Source organism: Macaca nemestrina, chromosome 19, assembly GCF_043159975.1.
Source record: "Macaca nemestrina isolate mMacNem1 chromosome 19, mMacNem.hap1, whole genome shotgun sequence".
NCBI classification, from domain to species: Eukaryota; Metazoa; Chordata; class Mammalia; order Primates; family Cercopithecidae; genus Macaca; species Macaca nemestrina.
In genome coordinates this window covers 14,403,808-14,429,797 of record NC_092143.1, presented here as the reverse complement: position 1 = coordinate 14,429,797, position 25,990 = coordinate 14,403,808, and the positions used below count along the sequence as shown (strand labels likewise).

Sequence of the window (25,990 nt, the reverse complement as noted above, 5' to 3'; positions counted from 1 at the left end):
AAGCAAAAAGTGCTGTCACTTTGCTTTCCCCATCTGTAGAACTTCTTGGATATGTGTATTGATGTCTTTCATAAGTTTGAAAATACTTGGTCATTAAATACTGCAGTATTCTTTCTGTTCATAATCTTTCTCTTTCAATTCTAAATACATGTCAGATATTTCTGCTGGTTCCTACATGCCTTTGAGGCTTTTCTTTATTTTTATTTCTTTTCTTGCCTCAGTTCAGCTATTTTTTATGGACCTGTCTTCTATTATGTTTATTCTGATGTTAACACTATCCATTGGTTTCTTAATTTTATTTATTAAACTTTCCTATTTCTTGAATTTATGTTCTTATAAAATGTAGAACATAATTGACTTTTTATCAGTTATTAGAATCAGTTTTCTAACAACAACCTTACTGTTTTCATCTACTGGTTTAATATAAAATCTATTTTAGTAAACATAACAATCTTACAATATTTAAATGTCCTTTACTGGATGTTATTTTGTAGTTTACTGCAATATTCTAATTACCTATGATTTTTCTGTTGTGTGGTTTCTCTCTTGTTTCTTGATCATTATTGAAACAGGAAATATTCCCCTTTTCTTAGTCTTCGTTATTGGTGTGGCTACTAAGAGAATTGAGTGCCAGACCATCAGGTGAAATATGGTAGAATTTGCAGACAATGTTATCTTCCTTTAGAGAGGGTTCCTTTCTTTGTTTGACTTCTTTCCTAAAAACTTTTTAAATTAATAAATCAATTAAAATATTTTTTAAAACCCTTTCTATTTTGCTCAATTGTTTGACTTCTTTTGCCAGAGAGATACAGTGTTGTCTGATCACTTTAATGCAATCAGATGGAGGTCAGTAGATTTTGGTAAGGCTTGGTTCTATTTCCCCCTGAACACAGACATCCTCTTGCAGGACATTCAACTCAGAGCTTGTGAATTTATCAGGAATCTGCTCTTAGAGATACGTTTGTTCTAATATTTGTCTCATCATCTCGGGAGACTGCTTTGAATTCTGCTTGTCATAGACATTTTTCTTAGTGTTTCAGTCTTCTGCCATGCTTGGTTTCAGAATTCAGCATATACCATGCAATGAGAAATAATTCTACCTCTGAGACAAGTCAGATTTCAATTCTTTGTCTCTCCAAGCTTTCAAGATCACACAAAGCAGCACTGGTTCCCCTGCCCCTTGGTCACAGCCATCTGTTTTTGCAAAACTCAAATGGTGAATCTCTTGCCCTGTGCCAAGACATATCATTTTCCCTAGGGAAAAAAAGCCACTCCAGACAGTCAGCTCACATCTCTGGGGTGCTTTCCTCTTCAGAAAACCAATATCTTGATTTTCTCTCTTTCACAAGTTTCGATTTTAATAGTTTTTTTGTTTGTTTGTTTGGTTGATTGGTTGGTTGGGTTTTTTTGTTTGTTTGTTTGTTTTTGCTGTTGTTGTTTTTCTTTTAGTTTTTCTTAATGTTCTTGTTAGAGTGTTGGTCTGCCACCATTCAGTCCATCATACCTAGAGTTATGAGCCCTGCTTTGCCAAATATTGATAAATATGTGTGTGTGTGTGTGTGTGTGTGTGTGTATGTGTGCTACACTAGGGCTGGATACTGGCATAGTAATTTCTATTATATTTCATTTTGATCATGGTGAGTCATTCAGTGTGGGATGGAGTAGGTGCAGCTTGTTGTGTGCCAGAGCTCCAAAATTGAAGCAAAACATGAAGCCCTTTGTAAAACAAAAAGAAAAATTACACCTGCTTGTTCCAATGATCATATGAGAACGCTGGCCCAGGAACATTTAAAAGTGTGGGGTCACAGCATTAGACAGTTTTGCTCAAAGACACAGCCCTGAAGGTAAGTAAATTGCAGAGTATCAAATGCTGCATTTTATAGTCCCTTTGAGAGGTTGTTATCCTGTAGTCATGATTGCATTGTAGTTGTTGCTGACTCACTAGTTTTGAGTCTTTTAATTTACACAATGCTGGACAAATTCTTATATCTAAAAAACTGTGTGCTGAAACAAAAATGGGTTGCCCCTATTTTGTTTTTATGAAATTATATCAACATTGTAGAAATGTAGAGTTGAAAAGTAAAATGCAGGTCATGAGCTGTATAACCTTTTGCGAATATAATGAAACTCAGACAGATAATATGAATTTACCAAATATACTATTTAGTGGTAGTCTGTTACAGCCAAATTTTCTGATTCCTGGTTCAATATATTCACTTTATTTCATCACGATTCCCTCCAAATAGTATTGCTATGTGCATCCTCACTATTGTTATTCTACATGTGCCTATTTTTTCCCTTTTGGTTTAAATCCTAACCCTGATAGTTTAATAGTATTCAGTATTCAGTCTGCCTCCTTCATGTTGCTTCCTGTTCACTCACTCTTTTTAAAAAAATGTTATTTAAAAGTGGCTAACAAAATCTGAAAACTTAATGATTAAGATAGGTGATGGGAATTGTTATAAAATACTTTTTCAAGAAGAAAATTTTATCTTTTTATAGGCTTTATGGGTAAATGTGGAGGGAAAAATGCTGTACCAAAAAACTGAAACTGTACATCTGTTTATTATCCCCGCTCTAAGATGTAGCAGCCAGTTATGCATAGGTGGTACTTAAGTAGATCCTCCTTAGTCTATTCCTTCTCCAAGCCTTGAATCATAGGCACACACATTTACAATATATCTGTTGAGATTCTCATCAGTTACAATGTATTAAAGGTGCTACTATTTAATGAGAAAATAAAATAAAGCTCAGTATAAGATTTCCATGAAAGTAATATAACACTGCATTTTCCAAAATTCCTTTTGGTGAGCTTACAAATTGCCATAATATCATACTCCAAATCTGCATGGCAAAACTGTCTTATGGGTTTTGTTATAGAGATGATATATTACTACCTTGGGCTGCATTTGATTGTGTCATGTTATTTACAGTAAGACTAATGAAAAAAGAAAACTGAAATCAGAAAAGCAAAATGACAGAACCTGAATCATCAGCCAGATGAGTGAAGTTAGAGTGGGCTTAAAAAAAATCAAGCTGAAAAAAAATTGTCATTTGAGTGAGTCTTGAACCCCACTGTGGTTCTATGCTTTTCCACAGTAAACTACGCACTCTAAAGTGAATGACTTCTGAAATACTGATTAATAAATATAGGAATGAGAAATATTTTTTCAAATTTTATGGATAGATAGGTGGATAGAGATTATATAAAGTCCATTAATGACACTTACAAATTTCAAGCCATCTCTTTCTTTGGTGTTACAATAGGATACACTTTATTACATTACCTTCATAAGAAACAGATGGAGTGCCATAATGTAAAAGCTGGGATTACAATGATAAGTATTTTTTTTTTCTGTTGAGGTTCTTTTTTTTTTTTTTTTAACATAATTCTGAAAATACATTAATCATCTACCACTTTAGGTAAATAACATTCTTGTAGCCCCGTTAAATCTTCATGATTTCTATTTTCGATTGCAATCTGTTTTGAATTATTTTTGTTAATGTTTGCTTATGCTTAATTGCTGAACCACATATGTATGAGGCCAAGAGTAATAATATTCAAACTATCTCTCTAAAAAACACACCATATTGTGCTCAAATGATATATATCATAGATTTTCTTTTTATGAAAACAGGATTTTTACCTTCATAATATCATAAAAGTAATGTCATAAAAGTTATGTAAAATATATTTTTTCAATATTTTTCACCAGGTTACTTCTTAAATCATATGGTGGTTTTTATTATCAATAAATAAATTGATAATATCTGATGGACTTTATTGTTATGTAAATGTTATGCTTAGGTTAGATTCTGATCTAGATTCTGGTAGGCTGAATCAGTCTTGCAAAGCAGAGTGAGTCATAACTACACAAATACTTGCGCACGCGCACACACACACACACACACACGCCCCTAGTATAAAGCAAAAAGTATGTTCTCTGGATTCAGACAAAGTCTTAATAACCATTTTAACAATTTCCATAACCATTTTAACAATTTCCACAACCATTTTAACACTTTCCTCTCCCATAGACTCCAATGGTTGCTGTTTTCCCTTCTACTTGGTATTAAGCTTCTAATTGCCACTGAGGTCTGAATAATCTAGTAGCGGCACTATGTAAATATAAAAGGATTATATATTTTTCACAGAACACCAAGCACATTAATAACTTCACCTAAAGTCTCATAATAGAATACATTGATATTAACTTAATCATATGATAATTAATTATCCATAACTCTGGTGTAACTGAGTTAGAGATGCAGCTAACATTCCTGAGTCACCATTTCCAACCAGCACAATCCTAAGGTCATTGCACTGATATTTACAGCAACCCTTTCTGTAATAGGTAAGTTTGATTATTTCTACTTTAAAGATAGAAACTGAAGAATGTTAAGAAATTTACCAAATTCACACTTTCAAAAAAGTGGTTGAAACACTTACTAACACTTTGTCTGAATCCAAAGCACATGTTCTTCCCACAACACTATGCTGATCAATATTTGAACAATGATCCAAATCTTCATAGGAAGATGACTCTAGGTTACAGCGCTTTACATTCTTTGAACTGTTCACACACTGTAGATACTCTTGCTTTTTGTAGGAGAAAAAAAGCTCATATTTACTGAACACCAACAAGTTTGATAGGTAATTACCTATGATGTCTAAATTATCTATGATATACCTATAATATGCATAGAAAGAGATTTTATACTAAAAGTAAATGTTGAATTTACAAATATTCATGCTTCATATATTTGGCAGTAATGATTTTATTTGCATGTCTTCACTTAACACTTATTTATTTAATTCTTGATAGGGACCTAGTGAAGAGGGTTAAAAAGAGCAAGAAAATATCCTTGAGGAATCGCCATACTGTCTTCCACAATGGTTGAACTAATTTACATTCCCACCAACAGTGTAAAAGTGTTCCTATTTCTTCATAGCCTCGCCAGCATCTATTGTTTCTTGACTTTTTAATAATCACCATTTTGACTGGCATGAGATGGTGTGGTTTTGATTTACATTTCTCTAATGGTCAGTGATTTTGAGCTTTTTTTTCATATGTTTTTTGGCCATGTAAATATCTTTCCATCTAGAACCAGAAATACCATTTGACCCTCCAATCCCATTACTGAGTATATACCCAAAAGAATGTAAATAATTCTACTATAAAGATGCATGCACATGCATGTTTACTGCAGCACTATTTACAATAGTAAAGTCATGGAACCAACCCAAATGCCCATCAAGGATAGACTGGATAAAGAAAATATGTTACATATACACCATGGAATATTATGCAGACATAAAAAGGAATGAGATCATGGCCTTTGCAGGGGGTGAAGCTGTAAGCCATCATCTTCAGCAAACTAAAACAGGACCAGAAAACCAAACACTGCATGTTCTCACTCATAAGTGGGAGTTGAACAATAAGAACACCTGGATGCAGGGAAGGGAACATCACACACCAGGGCCTGTGGGGGGTGAGAAGTGAGGGAAGGGAACTTAGAGGATGGGTCAATAGGTGGAGCAAACCACCATGGCACACGTGTACCTGTGTAACAAACCTGCACGTTCTGCACATGTTAGAAAATACGCTTGATCCTAAGCAGCTATAGTTTAGTAGGGCTGCCTTGGCCTTCCAAAGGGATGGGATTACAGGCATGAGCCACTGCGCCCGGACAGTATTTTACTTCCAGGTTCCTTGGTTGTGGATAGATTTATCTGAGCCTTTGTTGGCATCTACCAGAAAGCAGATGGTTGCAGGAGAGATTTATTCTAACAAGTGGCCACCTCCTTGCTGTACCACCCAGGAGGTTAGGATGGTTGAGGTAAACTTTATACAGCATAAAAGGAGAAGATTTTTTAAACAAGAGATTTTGAGGTTACCAAAACCCGATTTAGATTAAGAAGCAATAAGTTGTCAACGTTCCAGAGAAAAGTTAATTTAAGTATTTTCCAGAAGGTAGAAAAAGGAACAAAGTAAAAATTTAAAGACAGTTTTTATGTCTTCTTTGGAGACTAATCTACATTTTCTAACAATTCAAGCAAATGCAATCTGTACAGATGCTTGTTAGACAATTTCCTGAAAACCTACCTATACCAACCTGGATGAATTTTTATAGAAAATGAAAACAGAATGTGATCAAACATTAAATTTATTGTCAATTATATTGGAACTATGAGCAAAATAGCAATTAATTGATTGCATGATGGTGTAGAGCAGAGGTCCCCAAACTTTTTTGCACCAGGGACTGGTTTCATAGAAGACAATTTTTCCGATGACAGGCTGGTGGTGGGGGATAGTTTTGAGATCAAACAGTTCCATTGCAAATCAATTATCAGGGATTAGATTACCATAAGAAGCAAACAACCTAGATCCCTCACATGCGCAGTTCACAATAGGGTTCACACGCCTGTAACAATCTATTGCCCCTCTGATCTGACGGGAAGCGGAGGTCAGGAGGTAATGCGAGTGATGGGGAGCGACTGTAAATACAGATAAAACTCCACTTACTTACCAGCTGCTCACCTCCCACTGTGTGGCCCAGTTCCTAACAGGCCACAGACCAGTACTGGTCCTCATCCTGGGGTTGATGTGGAGCGTTCCCCCATACTGTTTTCTTTACAAGAGCTTAACTTAAAACAAACAAACAAAAATCCTCAAAAACTTAGCATAGAAAAATTTCCTTCTTCTTCTAGGATACTTTCTGCTCATTTCATTTGCTTGGTTTGGTTGATTGATATTTCTCATCATGGAATAAAGCTGGTATCATAAAGGAACAAATAATTATGAAGTTTACATGAAATCAACAAATATTTATTTAGCATTGACTACATACGGAGAACTAGATATAGAAAGCATCAATTGGCCGGGTGCGGTGGCTCATATCTGTAATCCCGGCAACTTGGGAGGCTGAGGAGGGTGGATCACCTAAGGTCAGCAGTTCGAGAACAGGCTGTCCAACATGGTGAAACTCTGTCTCTATTAAGAAATACAAAAGTTAGTCAGGCATGGTGGTGAGCTCCTGTAATCCCAGCTACTTGGGAGGCTGAGGCAGGAGAATCGCTTGGCAAGGGGTTGCAGTGAGACGAGATGGCATCACTGCACTCCAGCTTAGGTGACAGAGCAAGATTCTGTCTAAAAAAAAAAAAAAAAGAAAAGAAAAAGAAAGAAAGAAAGAACGAAAGAAGGAAAGGAAAGTGTCAAGCTTTTAGTTCTCTGAGAACTTGAGGAAACTGCATATTCCTGTTTTTATGTTCTTTTAACTGAGGCAAGAAAAATGAAAATCAGGAGGCTATTTTTAAATTAAATAATTTGGCACCTTGTCCCAGCAGTCATGATTAAAGGTGGCTCCTCAGACATTTAAATGTTACATGGTAAGTAATTGAGTGTAAAACTTAATTAATTCTTGAGTTTAGCCTGGGCATTAATATTTTCCCAGGAAATAATTCCACATAGTCATTCCAAATAGGGAATATTTCCTTCTCCAAAAACATAAACAAAACTTTCAGCACCAATTTACTACTTAACAATACAGATTCTCTGAGTTAATCTATACATTTGAGTTTTAGGTGATTTTTAATTTCACCCTTTAAGGTTTTGTTTTTCCCGGGAAATAATCCCACATGGTCATTCCAAATAGGGAATATTTCCTTCTCCAACAACATAAACAAAACTTTCAGTACCAGTTTACTAGTTTACAGTACAGATTCTGTGAGTAAACCTATACATTTGAGTTTTAGGTGAATTTTAATTTCACCCTTTAAGCTTTTGCTTCCACTAAAAAAATGTTTATAATAGACCAATCTGTAGCTCAGGGAAAGAGGCTTATGACAGTAGCACCAGAAGTACCACACACTAAGGGGAAGTGATTTACCATACCCATGAATGCATTTCCTAACATGCTGTGTGCGGTTTGACTTTTATCGGGTAATTATGTTGAATCTTCTCCTAAACCTTTTGTTCCCCGGGTAGCACCATCTTTTGCGTAAAATATCATCAGTATGCCTTTCTCATACATCATCCCTGTGACAGCTTCAATGGTGTACTGAAGCAACAGCTCATCAGAGCAGCAGTGCGCTATAGTGATGATTTATTACAGTAACATATCGTCAGAGGGAGGGAGCAGAATAATATATGACCAGAAGCATTCAGGAGTGTTTTGCAGGAGTATATTTAGTTGTAGAAGAGGATTCAAGGAAACTTGAAAACCTCACATTAGAGGATCCATGTCCTTAATAAGTGGAGATGTTTGTGGGTGAAGGCTATCCATTCACTCTACAGGTAACTGGATACCTGACTGCAGTTATTTGCCCAAATACTGTGAGTAAGTTTTTTATAGAACCTCTGCAAATTTCAGTTCAAATTTTGTTTGTATAAGAAAATTTGCAGTTATCAAAAATGGCATTAAATGGCAGACACTGTTTCCTATTAGAGACATTCTGGATATTGTCCTATTCTATTTTCTAGAAGGATATGTAGGTTTTTAAAAAATTACTCACTCTAGGCAATCACTTTTTTGTTTTAAATAGGTTTATTCGAAAGCCTAGTTAATAAGTGGAGAAAGTTTCACTCTACAAATTAATGCAAGGTTAAAAACAGCCTATAATACAAAAATTGAATATTTGTAAAATTCACATGTTAAAGAAAAGGCCCACCATTTTAACCTGGATGACAATGACAGCAACAATGTTGTATAATTTGCAGGGAAAAGGGTTGATGGAATTCTTAGTTCTTAAAGGGTGTCTGATTAAAAACTGAGATACTGAGCAAATCTTCAAGCTTCCATAAAATCCATTTTTTTATTTTTATGGAAGAATCAATTTTTGAAATTACAAAAATAATTTTAAAAGATCTCTTGGGAATGTTAATTTCCTTCTGTAGATGATTAAATTTGCTTCATGTTTCCAGTCATTTTTATGCAGAATGTCTGATAGCCTCAGTCATACCTGAGATAATCAGTGGAACATTAAGATTGGTTTGGTTTTGGAAGCACAACATCATCTCTTTTTATGAGTTCTACTTTGGGAAAGATGAAGAGTGTTCTTGCCCTGATTCTGGTGTGCATGTATGTCCTACTTCTCGAAGGTGCTGCTCAGTTAGAAATATCTCCTGGCAAACTTCCCAACACAGCATTTGTCAAGATCTTACCAATCTTCAGTCCCAATTGGACGAAAAGTATTTCCTAAGTGAATTATTTCTTCTCCATTCAATGGGAAGCTGTTATCACCAACTTTATTCGACAATAAAGAAGAGGCTGTAAGAGACGAAATCATAAATTTTTCTGCCAGCTTGTATTTTTTATATCCTCAATATGCAATACCTTATTTTATGAGTTTGGATACAACTTTTCCCCAATTCCTTCCTGCCCAGGCTGTGATTCTATCAAATTTTGGGAGAGGCAACTTCAATAGCACATATCCTTATGAAATACATCATTGCAATGTATCTGTTTACTAGAATGTCTTCCCCCATGAGACCTTGAGCTTTGTGAGGACATGAATTACGTTTTATCAATCTTTGCATTCTCAAGGGTAATGCACAAGTGCCAAATCAATATAAGTTGAAATTTTTTTTTTGTTATTTATGGTGGCTTAAATATATAAATTACTATTCACCTGAATGAGTTTATATTTATATAGATTTTATATTTCTTTTGATTTTATATATTTTATTGACAACATATTAAGTGGGTTTAGTTAAAAAACATTTATTTAAAACCATTTGTCAGGGCTGCTGTTATCACTCAGATAAGAGAAGAGTACAGTTAGGTAAGCATAGACCTGTAATATATATTGTGTTGCCAGAATAACAACCATAATAATAATGCTTAGTAATAATAATAATAAATAGTATAAATAATAATTAGTGAAACAAATTTTAAGTAATGGAAAATAAGCCAGTGCTAACAAGGAGAATGCACTGTGCATTTATATGTCTTATTGAATTAAATACTCTCACTCTGAGGCAGGTGCCATTAGTATCCCAACTTTACAGAGGATAAAGCTAGTTTAAAAAGGATATATTACTTCATCAAAGACACACAATTAGTATGCAGTAAAAAGTCAATCTCAGGTGAGTCTAATTTGAAGTCTAACTCTAACTGCCTCTTAAAGTAGTTTATTAAAAATATGCCCAGGTGTTGTGAGGGGATGAAGGGTTTTCTATAAATTAAGGCTTTTAGGAGGGATTTCTGGAGCAGCCTACCTAAGCAGAATCTTGTACTTTATCCTCCAGTTATAAAGATATTAAAAATTTTCACAAGAGAGTGATAGAGGTTTGTGTTCTGATGGACTCACTTTTATGGCAAAGAGGACAATCTATTTCAGAGAAGACTGGAGATAGTACAACTGAGAGCAGGGTGTTCTAGGACTTCAGTGTACATCAGAATCACCTGGAAGACTTGACATGCAAAAGTAGGTTATTGTGTCCTACCCCCAGAGACTCTGTAATTACGGAGTGGGGCCCAGAATTTGCATTTCTGTCAAGTTTTCTGTTGATGGTGATGTTGCTGACCCGAAACTACACTTGGAGGACTACTATTCTAGGTGATTGCACCACTTCAGAACAGTAACAAAGAGGACTCAGGTTAAAAATACACTATAAGAATGCAGAGAAGAGGATAATTTTGATAACTATTTAGATATAAACATTTTCAAGAAGGAGAAAGTAACTACATTTAAGTCTGGTATTATCCTCATACTTTTTGGTGACAATATTAGCAGTGATAATAAAATCAACAGGGAGGAACAGAATAGTTCCTCCTCCTCCTCCTCCTCCTCCTCCTCCTCCTCCTCCTCCTCCTCCTCCTCCTCCTCCTCCTCCTCTCTTCTTCTTCTTCTTCTTCTTCTTCTTCTTCTTCTTCTTCTTCTTCTTCTTCTTCTTCTTCTTCTTCTTCTTCTTCTTCTTCCTCTGTTTCTTCTGCTTCTCCTTCTGCTTCTTCTTCTTCCTCTTCCTCTTCCTTTTATTCTTCTTCTCTTTAAGTCATGGTGTCATTTTGTCACCCAGGCTGGAGTGCAGTGGTGTGATCATGGCTCACTGCAAATTCAAGCCATCCTCCTACCTCATCCTCTCAAGTAGCCAGGACTACTGGTGCATGCCACCATGCCCAGCTACTTTTTAAATTATTTTTTGTAGAGATGGAGTTTCACTGTGTTGTCCAGCTAGTGACGAACTCCGGGCCTCAAATGATTCTCCCTCCTTGACCTCCCAAAGTGCTGAGATTACAGGTGTGAGCCACCACACTTGGCAGAAATTTCTGAGAGAGTAAGAAAGATGTTATGCTTTGCACTTTGAGGATTTGGGGATTTGAGATTCTTGAGAGATAGTTTTCCTTGAGTCTCTTATGTTTCTGCTCTCCTTGTAGCATCTTTTGTTCTGGGTTGCCTTTCTAAGGAGATAGAAACACTAAACATAAATAGATACAACGTCTCCCTTTGGGACAGAGGGTAGATTCGTTTGTTGTCTAAGGAAATAAAGGCACTGATTTCTTCTGGGGCAACGATTGGACAGGTTCACTTGCAGTCCCCTTAAAAGACTGGAGTTTCCTAAGGTCATGGTTTCTAAGCAGTGACATATACCCACTGTGTGTACAGCTTTTACCCAGGTCACTTCACATTATCTGATGAGATCTGGGAGGAGCGAGGAACTGAAGCAACATGAAGCTCATGCTGCCTACTGTGCCTGTGTGATGATGTCCTTCATCTCTGGCTCAGGAGTCTCATGTGTTCCACCAGCACCCACGAAACTCTGACAGGAAGGCTTGTCAGCTTCTAAGGAATGTAAAAGTTTAAACTCTTCACAGTTCCAGCAGACCTTTGTGTGGGGGCAGACACGGCCATGTAGATATGATCAAGAGGAAGGTCCTAAAGGTCTGGTACTCAGGTGACCCGTCGATCTAAAGACACAATTTTGTTAATTATCATTATATAGGTGAAGAAAATAATGGGATTAGAGAATTTCAACCAAGAAAAGCATGCAATTTAGTGGACAGTGAGTCAAGAATGGAAGTGAAGTCGTTTTCTTCTTTAGGTGCTTGATTAGAACCGGATTGCCAAAGTCCTGTGGCCTTAGTTGTGGGTGGGAAAGAGATGTGGGGTTTGAAAATCAGAAACCATTTATTTGGGGCTAAAATCAAAGCAATCAATTTTAAATTAATCATACTATTCATTTTAAAGCATTTTTATATAAAAATTTTGACAGGGCTTTAGTGGAAGAAAAAAATATGACAAGGACTTTGGTAGAAGATAGAAAATAAGAACCACCCAAAATGAAAACAACATTGATATATGCAATTAACACAGATGTATCTGAGAAGCATGATGTGAAGTGATAGAAAACAGACACAAAAGACACAAAAGACCACTGCATCATCTTACTTATATGAAATCCTGCAACAGGAAAAATTATAGTGATAGAAAGTTGATTAGTGGTTATCAAGACCATGGAAAAGGGAGGATACAGCCTGCAAAAAGGTGCAGTCAAACTCTTTTGGGTGATGGGAATGTTCTATGTCTTGATGGTGGTGGTTACACTACATATATTTGTTCAAATTCATCAAGTTGTACACCTAAAATGTGGGAATTCAATTTTATGTAAATTATACCTCAATGAAACTAATTTAAAAATTAAGATAAGTAATATTTTAGGGCTATATTTACTTTATTCTTTTTAATATCATGAAAATATCAAATTAAGATTTTAATAGACTATGCTATGTAACACAACTTTCATATCATGTTATTAAAATATTTTTCTTGTTGATCTTCTATTACCCATTGTTGATACTTTTCTTTCATACAACTATTGAATTTATGATCTTGGCATTATTTAAAGGAACTCATCTCATTTCCTTTGCTTCTCTGTCTCGAACTGACACCACTCCAGGGTTTGTACTGCTTGTTAATATGTCCTCTGAGTTATGAGTCTTTCAATGGCCTTGGAATATGTCACCTTAACACACTGCTCAATTTTTACATGCTCTTTGAGCTCTGAGATCTTAAGATGACAGGATCTTGATTATGTCTCAAAAGAGAAATTTTGAAAAAGTGGTCACTAGCCCGGAATACCAAAGAAATTTCCATGTCAATATTTGAGTCAAGCCATTTTAGAAATATACACTTAGTTGAAAGAGTCTTACATCATTTATTTTATGATCAGAAAATTTGAGTTCTAGTCCTAGCTATAAAATTAACGTTTTCCTTGGCTATGACATTTAACAACTCTGCTTTTGTTTATCCTTAAACTGAATATAATTGTATCTGTCACCTCAAACTGTGATCAAGAAGTAAGGAAAAATATTTGGGAGAGCAATAATAATGAATATGTTATTTTGGTAGGAATCTGGGAATTACACGTAGTGAATAAACAAAATTTAGGGTAGGTTAATGAAATTGCTTCTCTCTATTCCATATTACTAAACCTCCCAATATCCTATTTTGAGATGCACTAATAAATTGTTTTTTTCAAAAATTTCTTATCTGGTTCTTATTAGAGTTATACCAGTTACTGTGACACGGCAGTGGCTGGTTACACAATGTTAAGCAAAACAAATCCAGTCTAAGTTCTCACATTGCTTCTGGTCTGGTGGAAGGTAGCCATCATTCTGATCAATGCTCAAATACAGGATGAAGTAAGTACTCTAATAGAATGAACAATAGTTCAGTGACAGCAAATAATAAAGTGATCTGACCTCTACTGAGGGTGAGTGGAGAGCTTGACCAATGAGGTTTATCCGGGGAAATGATACTTGAACTGAAACAGGAAGGATGTGTAAGATCAATTAGGATAGGGGAAATGTAGGGAAAGAGCATGTCATACTGAAGGTAAGAGCAGTGGCAGGGATGATAAATGAACAAGTTCAGCCAGAACACTGTGAGTCAAGGGTAGCATGACATAAAATGAAGAGAGATCGAAGGTGGGTAGCAGCCAGATCATGCAGTGTATCTTCCTAAAGGCCCTAGATGTGAATCTATCTCCTTGCTTTTTTCCTCTTGAGGCCCTCTTCCTCTATCTTCAAACCAGCAACATTTTCTGTCTGATCATTGCTCTGACTCTCCTCTTCTGCTGCCTTTTATCACTTTTAAATACCTTCCCCACATTTGAGGCTCACCTGGAAAATTCAGGATAATCTACCCATCTCAAGGTCTGTACTAATCACATCTGCAAAGTCCCTTCTGCCATGTTGTGTAACAGTCACAGACTTGGGTGATTAAGATATGGTATCTTTTGGAGAGAGGTCATGATTCTGCCTATTAAATCAAATCTCCAGAATCTTTCTGTCACGGCTTTCATTAAGATATGGCTTTGATCGGTTTAATCCTTTCGCTAGTTGAATCACCATACAGTTGGTAAAAGTTATTAGAGTCAAGTTCGATGCTAAAAAATAGACATGTAAATAACAACATAAAAGAATAGATTATAGTTGGTTCTTGAACAATGCTGGGGTAAAGGAGGCCAAATCCCTACACAACCAGAAATGTGTGTATAACATTTGACTCTCCAGAAACTTAACTGCTAAAAGCCTATAGTTGATCAGAAGCCTTACCAATAATAAAAAGTTGATTAACATATATTTTATGTTATATGTATTATGTACTCTATTTTTATAATAAAGCAAGCTAGACAAAAAAGATGTTATTTAGAAAATTATAAGAAAAAGAAAGTATATTTACTATGTATTAAATGGAAGTGGATCATTATTCTCATCGTCTTCATGTTGAGTAGGCTGAGGAGGAGAAGGAAGAGGAGGGGTTGGTCTTGCTGCCTCAGGGGTGGTAGAGGTTGAAGAAAATCCACATATAAATGGACCCACACAATTCAAGCCCATGTTACTTAAGGGTCAACTGTATATTACTCCAATAAAGGCTAGGAGTCTAGCAGAAAGCATAGATTAGCAAACCAACAACGACAGTGCAAAGATAATATGTGGACATATAAATCAGACTTGGATGGAGGTGTGAGAGCATTCAGAGATATTTTTCCAATGGTGATCCATGCATTTTTGCTAAAGAGCATGTAAAAGTTAATTTGCTAAAGAAGGAAAAGTGCTCTTAAAATATATGCCATACTTTAAACAATTTAGTTCCTAAAGGTTTATAGTAACTATTACAGTTCTCTCTTAATAAGACCTATTATTATGCCCATGACAATTGCTTTTTTGTGAGGAAAATAACTTGGTATTTTTCAAATCAATACAAAATATATGGTAATGGAAATTTAATTTTCTACCTATATTCTGACCAGCTTTTAAAGTCACTTGCTTTGGTAGAATGTTTTTATCCTTTAAGGAAACTCTGTTCTATTTTAACACAGATACTCCTGCACTAATCAAAAAATAATGACTGGAAATAATCACTTTCATAAACCAAGAATATATTTTCAAAAATCCCCCAGGAGGCTCTCTTCATTGCTTCTTCTCTCTTCCCTTCTTCATCTCCACCACTGCTCCCCAAAATGCACAATAAGCATAAAGACTGGGCTATGTGCTCCACTTATAAGCTCCCAATGGACCTCTGATTTGGTCTTTCTGTTACACTTAACTCTCCCCACACTGGAAGTTCTAATTCCCAACTAAGCTGCAAACGTTTTAAGGAGAGCTGTATATTTTCTTCACTTTTATGATCCTGCAATCTAGAAGACTTTGTTGCAAAGTCTCGAAAAATATTTTCAAATTCAACTTTTGCAGTTGAAGATAGATAGATAGATAGATAGATAGATAGATAGATAGATAGATAATTAGCAACAGATAAGGCAGTTTCTGTATTTACCTGCTTTGCTAGATGAGAAAGCTGAGGCTTACAGTAATCATTCGACTTCTTCAGGTTCTTGTTAGTAATTGCTAGAACCTGAATTCTAATCCCAATGTGACCTGTCTAGAGAGACTTTCATTGAACTCCTATGTAATTTCTACCAGGCCTGGTCAGATAGACTGAAGGAGAGGGAATGATGGCCCCTTCTAAAAACACGATACTTGAGGAAGCATCCAGTCTCCAAAATATAAATTCATCAACAAAGCATGCTTGCTGGAAAGCTCGATGGAGATGGATCAATTGTATACTCAGAAATTTAAAGGTGAAAGATCAATCAAAACTGCCTTTGAACAACTACCCTGCTCTTACCTCCTGCAGCGATGTTAGAGAATTAACACATTAGTCCACTTTGTTTTTGTCTTTTTTATGCTTACAAGTAACTTAACAAATCCAACATTTACTATCTTCATAAATAATGTTTTAGTTTGAGTTAATTTTATACACAAAAAACTCTATGTATCATTAATATTGAATTAAAAATGATGCAACTTAAAAGAAGTCAGAAAATACATAAATTATTTTCAATTTTGTGAAAGAAAGAGTCAAGAAAACACACAAATAGCAACCCAAACAAGCGTCAGGTGAGTGTGTGACTGTGGGAATGAGCGCCCAACTAGAATGTCTGCCATATTTTGCTGTGTTGCACTGGGAAGGAAAGACATGCAGGATTTGGAGTCAGGAGAAACTGCCTTGGTTTTTGCCAGCCCCGTTTTCGGACTGTCTCATAGATTTAGTAAGTATCAGGAAACCAGGCTTTAAAACCCTGTGTTCTGGAAGAGAAAAATCCATGTAAAACATTGTCTCTGTAAGCAGCAGAGTTAGGTAGATTGCCCAGGGTGACTCAAAATTCTCATCAATAACTTTCTAGTTATTTCAGGAATTTAGACCCCCAAGGAGGTCATGACTCCTTGCAACCTAGAGAGAGTCATATTACTAATATAAAGAATATAATTGGCCTGAGGATTATATGGTTTGTGATTAAAAGAGGATAATTTTCTTTAGCCTTTAATTTGATCATGAAATTTTAGCCATAGGCACACAACTGGTGATAAGGCAAAAGGCAGGTCAGTGGTCCTACTCTGATAAAAGTGACAGTTCCCTGGTCCCCACACTCATTAAAATGGATTCAGTAGGTACAGAGAGGAGCTAAGTTTTATGTATATATTTAACACTAGATTGAATGGGCGATCTCATCCCAATGTTTGAACTCCATGGCTTTATACGTTTTAAACGTCAACTGTGAAAATTGAGTGACTAATAATCTGGTTTACAAATTAACCACTGAGTAATTAAACCGTTTAGATTTTTCGGAAACCTTGTTGTATGAGTTTATTTCCCTCCCCTCCTTTAAATTCCAAAAACCCACTCAGACTCTCTTAGCGTTCATTAGAATCTCAATTAGAAACGTAGCTATTTATTACAAGTTATGACAAAAGATTATGGCAGATGGGGAGTGGGTAGTAAAATTCTGTCATTTTAACATTCATGTTTCCCTTAGGCTTTTTTGAATTTTCTCTTTTATTCAAGAGTTCCCTTAGAGATGTTACTTCAAAACTCCCGTCTCTTCAATCCCCTCTACAATATTTTCAGATGATTTTAAACAGTGTCTCTAGTTAGGAAACAGAGGAACCACATATTCATTCTGGCTTTAATTTCTGAATTTTACCTCATCCCTTCTATGTTGTGATTTTCTTTTCTTTTCTTAATTTCATGAATGACAGTTAAAAAGAAAACACTAAAATTCTCAAAAGGTGCCCAATAATTATGAAAGCATTTAAAATGCACTTTTAGACCTGGTTGATGCTTTACGCCCATGGCAATCTTGGCTAATGAGACCATTTACATTCATGAAATAAAATAATGGTCTGCAGAAAGCCATGAGATACATCTTTATACATTTAAATACATTAGTTGTATTATCTGGACATTATTGAATTGCAAGGCCAGGAGCCTCAATGATTTGAGGAGCATATTTAAAATAGCCAAGCTCTAGTTACAAAGAACAGTTTGAATTTTTAAAAGTTTATATTGCCAGGATACCATTTATTATGTTAATAGTTATTCTTATTTAAAAATGGAACTGTAATAGTTCTTGTTGAAGTGGACCATTAAAACTTATTTTCACAATTTTCAGTCAATGTAATGCTGCACTAGAGTCTCATAGTGTTTAAAACATTATCTGATCCCAGTGAGTTTAGCCAGCTGAATCAGCTATTTCAGGATATTAAGGTACCACTTGGATAATGAAAGCAGGACGTTACTTAATAATACCCCAGGGCATTCTTCAGCATCTAGGAGCAACTTGGAGAAAAGGCAGATTTAGTTATTCCACAATGCATATATACACTTCAAAATATCATGATTCACATGACGTATATACATTTTATCTGTCAATTTTAAACAGTTGCATCTCTTGTCCAAGGTCACACAATTAGTGAGTGTTTGAGATAAGCCTTGAGTCCAAGCATTCTGTCCACAGATTTTATGACCCCACAGCTAATACACTCTTATGTTGTGTTTCTCAGGGCTACTTCCACTTTGGAGAAGACAAGTTTTTAGCCAAAATAATAACTTAAGGGTTTATTAATAATTTTTTTTGTTTCAAATATATATATACACATATATATGTGGAAAATGCAACTCATCATTTTGTACGTGATTTGTCTTTTTAATTTCCTATCCATTGCAGAAATATTAGCAAAAATAAGGCCATTCTAAGTAGAAGTCAAGGTACAAATAACTTCGGTTTTCCAATTATATCCTCTTCCTACTGCACCCTGGCCAACAATCCTTGTAAAATATATGGCCTCTGATCCTCATAAAATATGTAGATACGCCAGTATGTTTTTATTTTTAAATTTTAATAGAATTTATTTTTAAAGCAGATTTAGGTTCACAGAAATATTGAGCAGAAAGTAGAGAGAGTTTTATATGCTTCTTGCCTCACATATGCACAACCTCCACCACCGTCAATAGGATGGTACATTTGGTACAGTCTATGAACCTATATTGACACGGAAGTGTCACACAAAGACCACAGTTTATGTTAGCTTTCACTCTTGATGTTCTATGGGTTTGAGCAAACCTGTATCCAACATTATAGTATCATACAGAGTAGTTTCCCTGTTTTAACAATTCCTCTTAATTACATTTAAATTTAGAAGAATTATTCTGGTTTCAGTGCAGAAAATGGGTTGGCACATGGAAGGTTAATGCTCTGTGTGTGGGGAGCTTGATGTAGGGGGTCTCTTCTTTTGCCATTGTCACAATAATAATAGTAATAATGAACCAACTATTTACTAAGTTGTTAAAGCAAGCTTATATGCTGAAAACTTTTAAAACACTTTATTATTGAAGAAAATGAAACGGAGAAGTTAAGCAACAGTGTAATAGAATTTCTGAGTGAAGCAACTGAACGTTGAACCCAGTTCTTCAATTCAGAGTCCCAGTTTTTGTTCACAAGTGCAATATTCTCTTTACCACCATTACACTTTGCAACTAATTGTGATCTTCTGACCCTGAGGCAAGAGGCTTCTCATAGTAGCCTAACTAGGATATTGTTATTCTGGTACAGAAAACATCCAGACATTATACTGGTTGGGTGCAGCTACTTTAAACTTTTCACCTATCCCTGGAGGAAGTCAAGTTAGGGATTTTCTATATTTTTCTACGTTTTAGTATCTGCTGGGACTATGAAGTCTAATAATTCAGTCCCTTTGGTAACCACCAGTTATTCTATTTTATCAAAGTCAATGTCAGATTATTAGTCCACATTTTACTTGTTCCTTCCGCAATATTTGAGAGTTGATCTCTCCCTTCTTGAAACACTTTTTACACTTCATGTTCAGAACATCACATTCTACTTTCTTACTTCATTTTCCACCCTTTCTCACCCTCCTTAACTCAATCCCTTAACTCAATCCTCCATCTCTTCTCCAAAGTTAAGGTTTGAGGGGCCTCTAGAGTTAGTCCTCAAAGCACCTCTCTAGGGTTTACTTGAAATCTTCTAGTACACCAAGGGTTTACTTGAAATCTTCTAGTCTCCTTGATTATGAATAGTGCAAAGATACATTCTTTGAATAGTGCAAAGATACATCACTGAATAGTGCAACTCACTGAAGAGTGCAAAGATACATCTCCATCCCTAAATTCTTCCTAAACTCTAGAATCCTATATTGGACTTGCTACTCAACATCTTCACATGGAAAACCAACTGGAATCTCAAAGTTAATATGTACACACTGATTACTTGACTATTTCTCAGACCAAGTCTGTTTATCCTCCAGTAATTTTAGAAGATATATTTTTAAGCCACATTATGAAATTTTTCTTAATCCTGTTTTGGTCACATCACATATACAATCCAGCAGCAAATAAAATTAAATCTGTGATCAAAAGCAACATTCAATCTGACTGCTTCTTACTCCCTCAATCTCCAGCATCTAGTCTAGTACTACGTATAGAAATGGTGCAATACTAATGCATCCGTTTTGCCTGACGTACCATAATATCCCCTAACTAGTACCTTCACTGCAAGTCATGGTCATACACTGTTTTTTCTTTACACCGCTTTCAGAATGGGTCTTTTAAAATATACATCAAATTATGAAGCTTCTATGTCTCTATCCTCCAATGGTTAATCACACCATGCAAAACAAAATCCTAAGTCCTTTTCATGGACTCAGCGTCACACATGATCTGACTCCTAATTACCTCTCTCATCTCATTTCTTACTACTCTTTTTCTGGTTTATTCCATTCCTGTCACAGTGGCTTCTATTCTTCCAAGCACACTTTTACCTCAGGGTTTGTTATTTGTTCCCCTCCCTAAAACACCTTTTCTCTTGATATTCTAGATGTTCTCTGACTCATTTACTTCATTCATTCCTTTGCTTCAATATTAACTCCTCAGAGATACCTCTTCTGATCAACGTCTTTAAGAGAGCACTCAGTCTATAATCTCACATAGAATTTTTTTATTCATGACTTACTCATTGTATTGTAGTCTATATTTTAATATGTATTTATGTTTTTGTTTGTCTAGTACCTGTCTCTCTGGCTAGAATGTTAAGTTCTATGTGGATAAGGACTTTGCCTGTTTCTCACTCCTATATCCAGAATCTGGGGCAGTGCCTGCCACATACTAGGAGCTGGTTTCTTCCTCCTTCATGCCACTACCTCTCTGCACATAATGACTAAATGTTTGGACCTTGAAGTTTTGTAGTTCTGAATTGAGTCTCTAACTTTCGTCTTATTGGCTGCACTCATGGGCAAATTTGATATATCTCACTTTCCTCAACTCTAAATTTGGCATAAGAGTACCCACCACCTCCAGTGGCTGAGATGAGAACTAAATGTAGAGCCCTTCTTAAAATAATAAGCATAAAGCCTGATACATAGTAAGGACTTTATAAGCACTATTTATTATTTTTACTAATTCCTTAAAAGACCTCAAGTTGAGTAAAATCAGTTAGTCTATTCTTTTGCTAAACTTTTAAAACAACCTATTTTAAGTGCAATTCTAGATTGTATTGTAATAACAAACACATGTGTACTAACTATATATTAAAACAATGCCATTAGCCTGCTACAATCTCTTGCATTGCACTACAGTTTCTATTTTATTTTCTGTATGTTATACCCTTAGTGTTTAAGTTATACTCTAATTTAGTTATGTGTAGGTAATTCCTTTCTAGCAGAGAAAATGTGGTCATTTATAGGTAATACCTTGTCCTTAATTCTCATATGTTGAATATTGTTGAGAGTGAGTCTCTTTGTTAAGATAAAGAATTATTTTGCAGTTTAGGAAAAATTTGAATTTTTCAATTCCCATTTAAATTACCCTAATTCATATGCCTATCAATCGCTAAAATGTTTTTTAAAAAAATAGATTATAAAATTATTTATATAGAACAGATTCCTAATAGAATGCTTATCTTTATGTCTTATTTTAGAACTCTAGCCAATTATATTTAGTTTTCAGCTTAATGGAGTAAATCTCAAACAGAATTAGAGGTCTAAATGAGTCATCCAAATGTGCTGTGCTTCGTAATATAACCCTTTAGTTGACAGAGGTTTCACTCATTGAATCATGTAAATGGATTTTCTATTTACTCATCTAATATCTCAGAAAAGTATTGCTTGAAAGGTCAATAATATCAACATGAGACTTTTTAATGAGAAATAATGGGTAACGGAGTCATGCTTCTAGGAATTTAATACCTCTTACATTCATATATCTTGGTTTTTTATTGGTCAAGTAATGGTGATAGTTATTTTCAGCTCATCCTCGTCCAGAGTAATTATTACACAATAACACCAGTTCCCATGTTTTAGCCAGGTAGTTTTGGGAGTAGAGCCAGAAGAAAGGTATTTGGTTCGAGCCCCTTACCATGTAGTGCTGTAAGAGTCAGACCTGCCTTGCTTCTGCCACTAGGAGGATTTGGAGTGGCATTTATATGAGATTGCACTTTTCTCTTTGAAAAGAAAGGGTTTGGTCTAAAGTTTTTTTTTATGATTACACTTCAAGTTCTAGGGTACATGTGCACAACGTGCAGGTTTGTTACATATGTATACATGGGCCATGTTGGTGTGTTGCATCCATTAACTCATCATTTACATTACGTATCTCTCCTAATGCTATCCCTCCCCGCCCTCCCACAATAGGACCCGGTGTGTGATGATCCCCTTCCTGTGTCCAAGTGATCTCATTGTTCAATTCCCACCTATGAATGAGAACATGCAGTATTGGACTAAATTATTTCTAATATATTTTCTGTTTTTGTGACATTCTATGATGTTTCGGTATCTATTCATTAATATACAGAAACTCTTTGGCACAATGGGTATAACCAAGATTCTATGTGACAAGTTAATTCAGTGGTGGAATGTATATATACATTTGGGATTTTATTGCATATTAAAACTGTTAGAAAAAAACTCTCAGTCTTATTCTAGAAAATTTGTAACATAATTATTCAAGTCAAACATCCAGACTGCTCTCATTACATAAAGACTGGGAATTTTCATATAATTCCATGTATGTGTAAAGGCTATTACCTGTTAAAAATTCAGCTATCGAATTGCATTGATTTTGTTCATTCTTCTTTAATAGAGTGCAAAGAGTTATTTTTTGTTAAATAATAGGTTTCTTTTCAGATAAATAACCAGTTTCATCAAGCAGGTAAATACCAAGCCTAGAACTTTCAGAGATGTTCTTGGAAGCAAAATTCTATATAATTGCTTATTAGAGAATTAATAAGTAAATATGAGACGCCTTATGTATAAAAATGCATCTACCTTTTGGTGTTAAGGGAGAGTATGTTTATTAATATTTATAAATAACATTATTCTTTTGGTTGCTGATATATTGAGATGCTGGGAAATGCATTAGTAACTTGAATAGTTTTCTAAATAAGTGTTAAAGTGGTTCTCAGTGAACTCTGAGTTTCACTTACACAAAAAAATACACATTTTAAGTTTGTAAGTATCCATTTAAATATGTTTAGAATAGAAGTTGGTCCCTGAAAATAAATATTACAGATTTTGTCTTGATTCTCAAGTTCAGTGAAGTCTATCTTGATGGTAGTCCTAATTTACTATTAAGCATAAATTAAATATGTATTAATCAGTTTACATGCAAACACACTCAAATATTTAGATGGATTGGCCTTCAGTGTTTATATTTAAACAACCATCTCTTTAGCAATCCCTGATAGTTCTGTTACCGCAGGGAACAATAAAACTGTACAGATGGCTTAGCTTTATACATCGGCTTTAAATAAGCAATGTGTCTTTCTTGTCTTTAAAGAGAAGCAACTAGAATTTATTGATTGCTCATTATGTGCCTAGGGGTGAGACTCAATTTTCACATTGAGAACCGTGGAAATAACTTTTCTGCTTGAGGAAGAAGTCGGGTAGGTTCATCTTATGTTCTGTAACTGAATTCCCACTTCTGATCAGGTAAACTTGGGTTAAAATGTAAAAGGACTCAAAATACTTTCACTTTTTTTTTTTTGAACAGAATCAAAATGAATGAACAGTGTGAGAAATGGAAATGTTTGGAATTTGGTCTTCTATCTACTAGACTGCAAATTAAGTGATGCTTAATATCTCTTTGAACCTTCATTTTGAGTGTTTTAATATTGAAATTGCACATATACAGAGCATCACACTGGAAACCTATTTTTCCTGCAAACTTAGGTACATATTCTTCTGCAGATGAAGTTACTGGGTTATGGAGAAGTATGTACATCCTGGAAATTCAGATTTACTCCGTGACCTTATACAAACAAGAGATAAGATGCTAACCATATATTGTGAAGGGAGGAAATGTATCATGTATTCTCTGTTTATACAGGAGACTAGACAACCTGTTCACCAGAGTATCTGGTGATCCATATTATGCTATGACAAAATATTCAATTAAACTTGCAGTGACATGGATGGCAGTTTAAGAAATTATTGATAAGATTACAAGTCAAAAAGTGAATGGTAATATAAAGAACACTATAAATCAAGACCTTGAAGTGTTGAAAATATCAGGACAAAATAGAAAATATTAGAAAGGCTTTGTAAGACAGAGGCTGAGCAAAACTATTCAGTTAAATATAGTAACTCAGGGAAAATATTAAAACATAAGTAGAATGTTACAAACAATTAAATTACCCAATTGGATAAAATGATAAAATAACTCAAACAAAGACCAGAATAATAAGTTTGGAGTAGCCTGAATTAAGGGAAAGGGGTGGGATAGAGAGAGAAAGGAAAGTCAATAAAGTTAAAAAAAAAAAAAAAAGAGCATATTTTATGAATATGATTGAAGAAAACAATTTGGAGTATTATTGGATATTATTACTGGCACATGAAAAAATCAAATAAATTTAAATAATAAATCATTTAAATAAATAATAATAAATTTGAATGATCAAATAAAATTACAATAATGCAATGTAGAGTTTGAGAAAGTTATATTGCCAAAGAAACCACAAGCCTAGATTTTTTTAAAGCCTCTGAAACTTTTATTTTACACATCTTTTAGGAATCCATCCTTCTGTTGGGCCAAGAAATATGTATATAGCTTGCTCAAAAGGACATACTTCAATGTGTTCACTTTACTTGTACAAAATCATGAGAGATGGCTAGGTTTCACCAAACAATGGTCTTCTCCACATTTTCAGACTCTTGTAATTAGGTATGGACCATATATTGGGGTTCCAGCCAATGTGAGATATGAGAAAGTGAAGTAAGGTACTTTGGGTCATGGTTCTCTAAATCATCTTGTGGAATCTTTCTGCCCTTTCTTCTCTGCCCACAATCGTGCCTTCTCTGCCATGCATACAAGATGGATGCGATCCATCCAATCTCACTGAATAGAGAAGTGAGCAAGAAGTAAACTTTTACTGCTTTACACTAAGACTGTGATTTTGCCATCAATCACAAGCTAACCTTTATTTAGACTTCCACTGTTGCTCTAGAGATTAGTTTCATACTCTCAATTTTTTGAAGATCATCTGTTTTGGGGGTCTTTATGTAAAACTTTGTTCTTTGCATTTGGCTTTCTGGAGTTTTACAAGTTGTAAGTTTATTTTTATTATCCTTTCTTGAAAATATTTTGGGTTCTTGCATGTCAGGATTGGTGTCTTTAATTTGCAAAAATTTAAGACTTGAATATTGTGTTTCTGCTTCACTTTCGCTTTTTCATGTGAATCAATTAAACATATGTCAGTTTTTCATACCATCTCTTCTTTCCCCATCTTTTGTCTCTCTGCCTATCACTTTCTATAGTTTCTTCTGACTTGTCTTCAATTATTAACTGTCTCTTTAGCTGCTTTAAATCTGCTAATAAACTCATCTATTGGGACCTCTTAATTTTGTTACTGTATTTTTTATTCTAGAATTTTAATTTTTCTACAAATCTACTATACTAATTTTAGAGTTTCTGGTTCACTGATGAAGTTTTTAAGCCTAGTTTTATCTCCTGATATTTATTTATTTATTTATTTATTTAGTTTGTGGTCATTTGTGATGCATCCCAATATTTCCCTTGATCTTTGTATATGAGACATTTTATTTAAGAAAAACAGATACAAATAACATGAGTCTTAGGATAATATTCTCTTCCTCCAGAAAGAAATTATATTTACTTTTCCTATAGGTGCTGATGGTC

At 34.9% G+C, this 25,990-nt stretch overlaps 1 long non-coding RNA gene across 1 annotated transcript in view; it reads right to left on the bottom strand.

Annotated features, from left to right (window-relative positions):
- Positions 1-6,324: 6,324 nt before the first annotated feature.
- Positions 6,325-25,990, bottom strand: part of LOC139360099 (uncharacterized) — a 52,453-nt gene continuing 32,787 nt past the window's right edge. The window contains exons 3-4 of the long non-coding RNA XR_011617209.1: positions 9,165-9,270; positions 6,325-6,776 (exon numbers count right to left, since the gene is read on the bottom strand). This is a non-coding gene — a long non-coding RNA (uncharacterized lncRNA). The remainder of the gene's footprint in view (positions 6,777-9,164; positions 9,271-25,990) is intronic.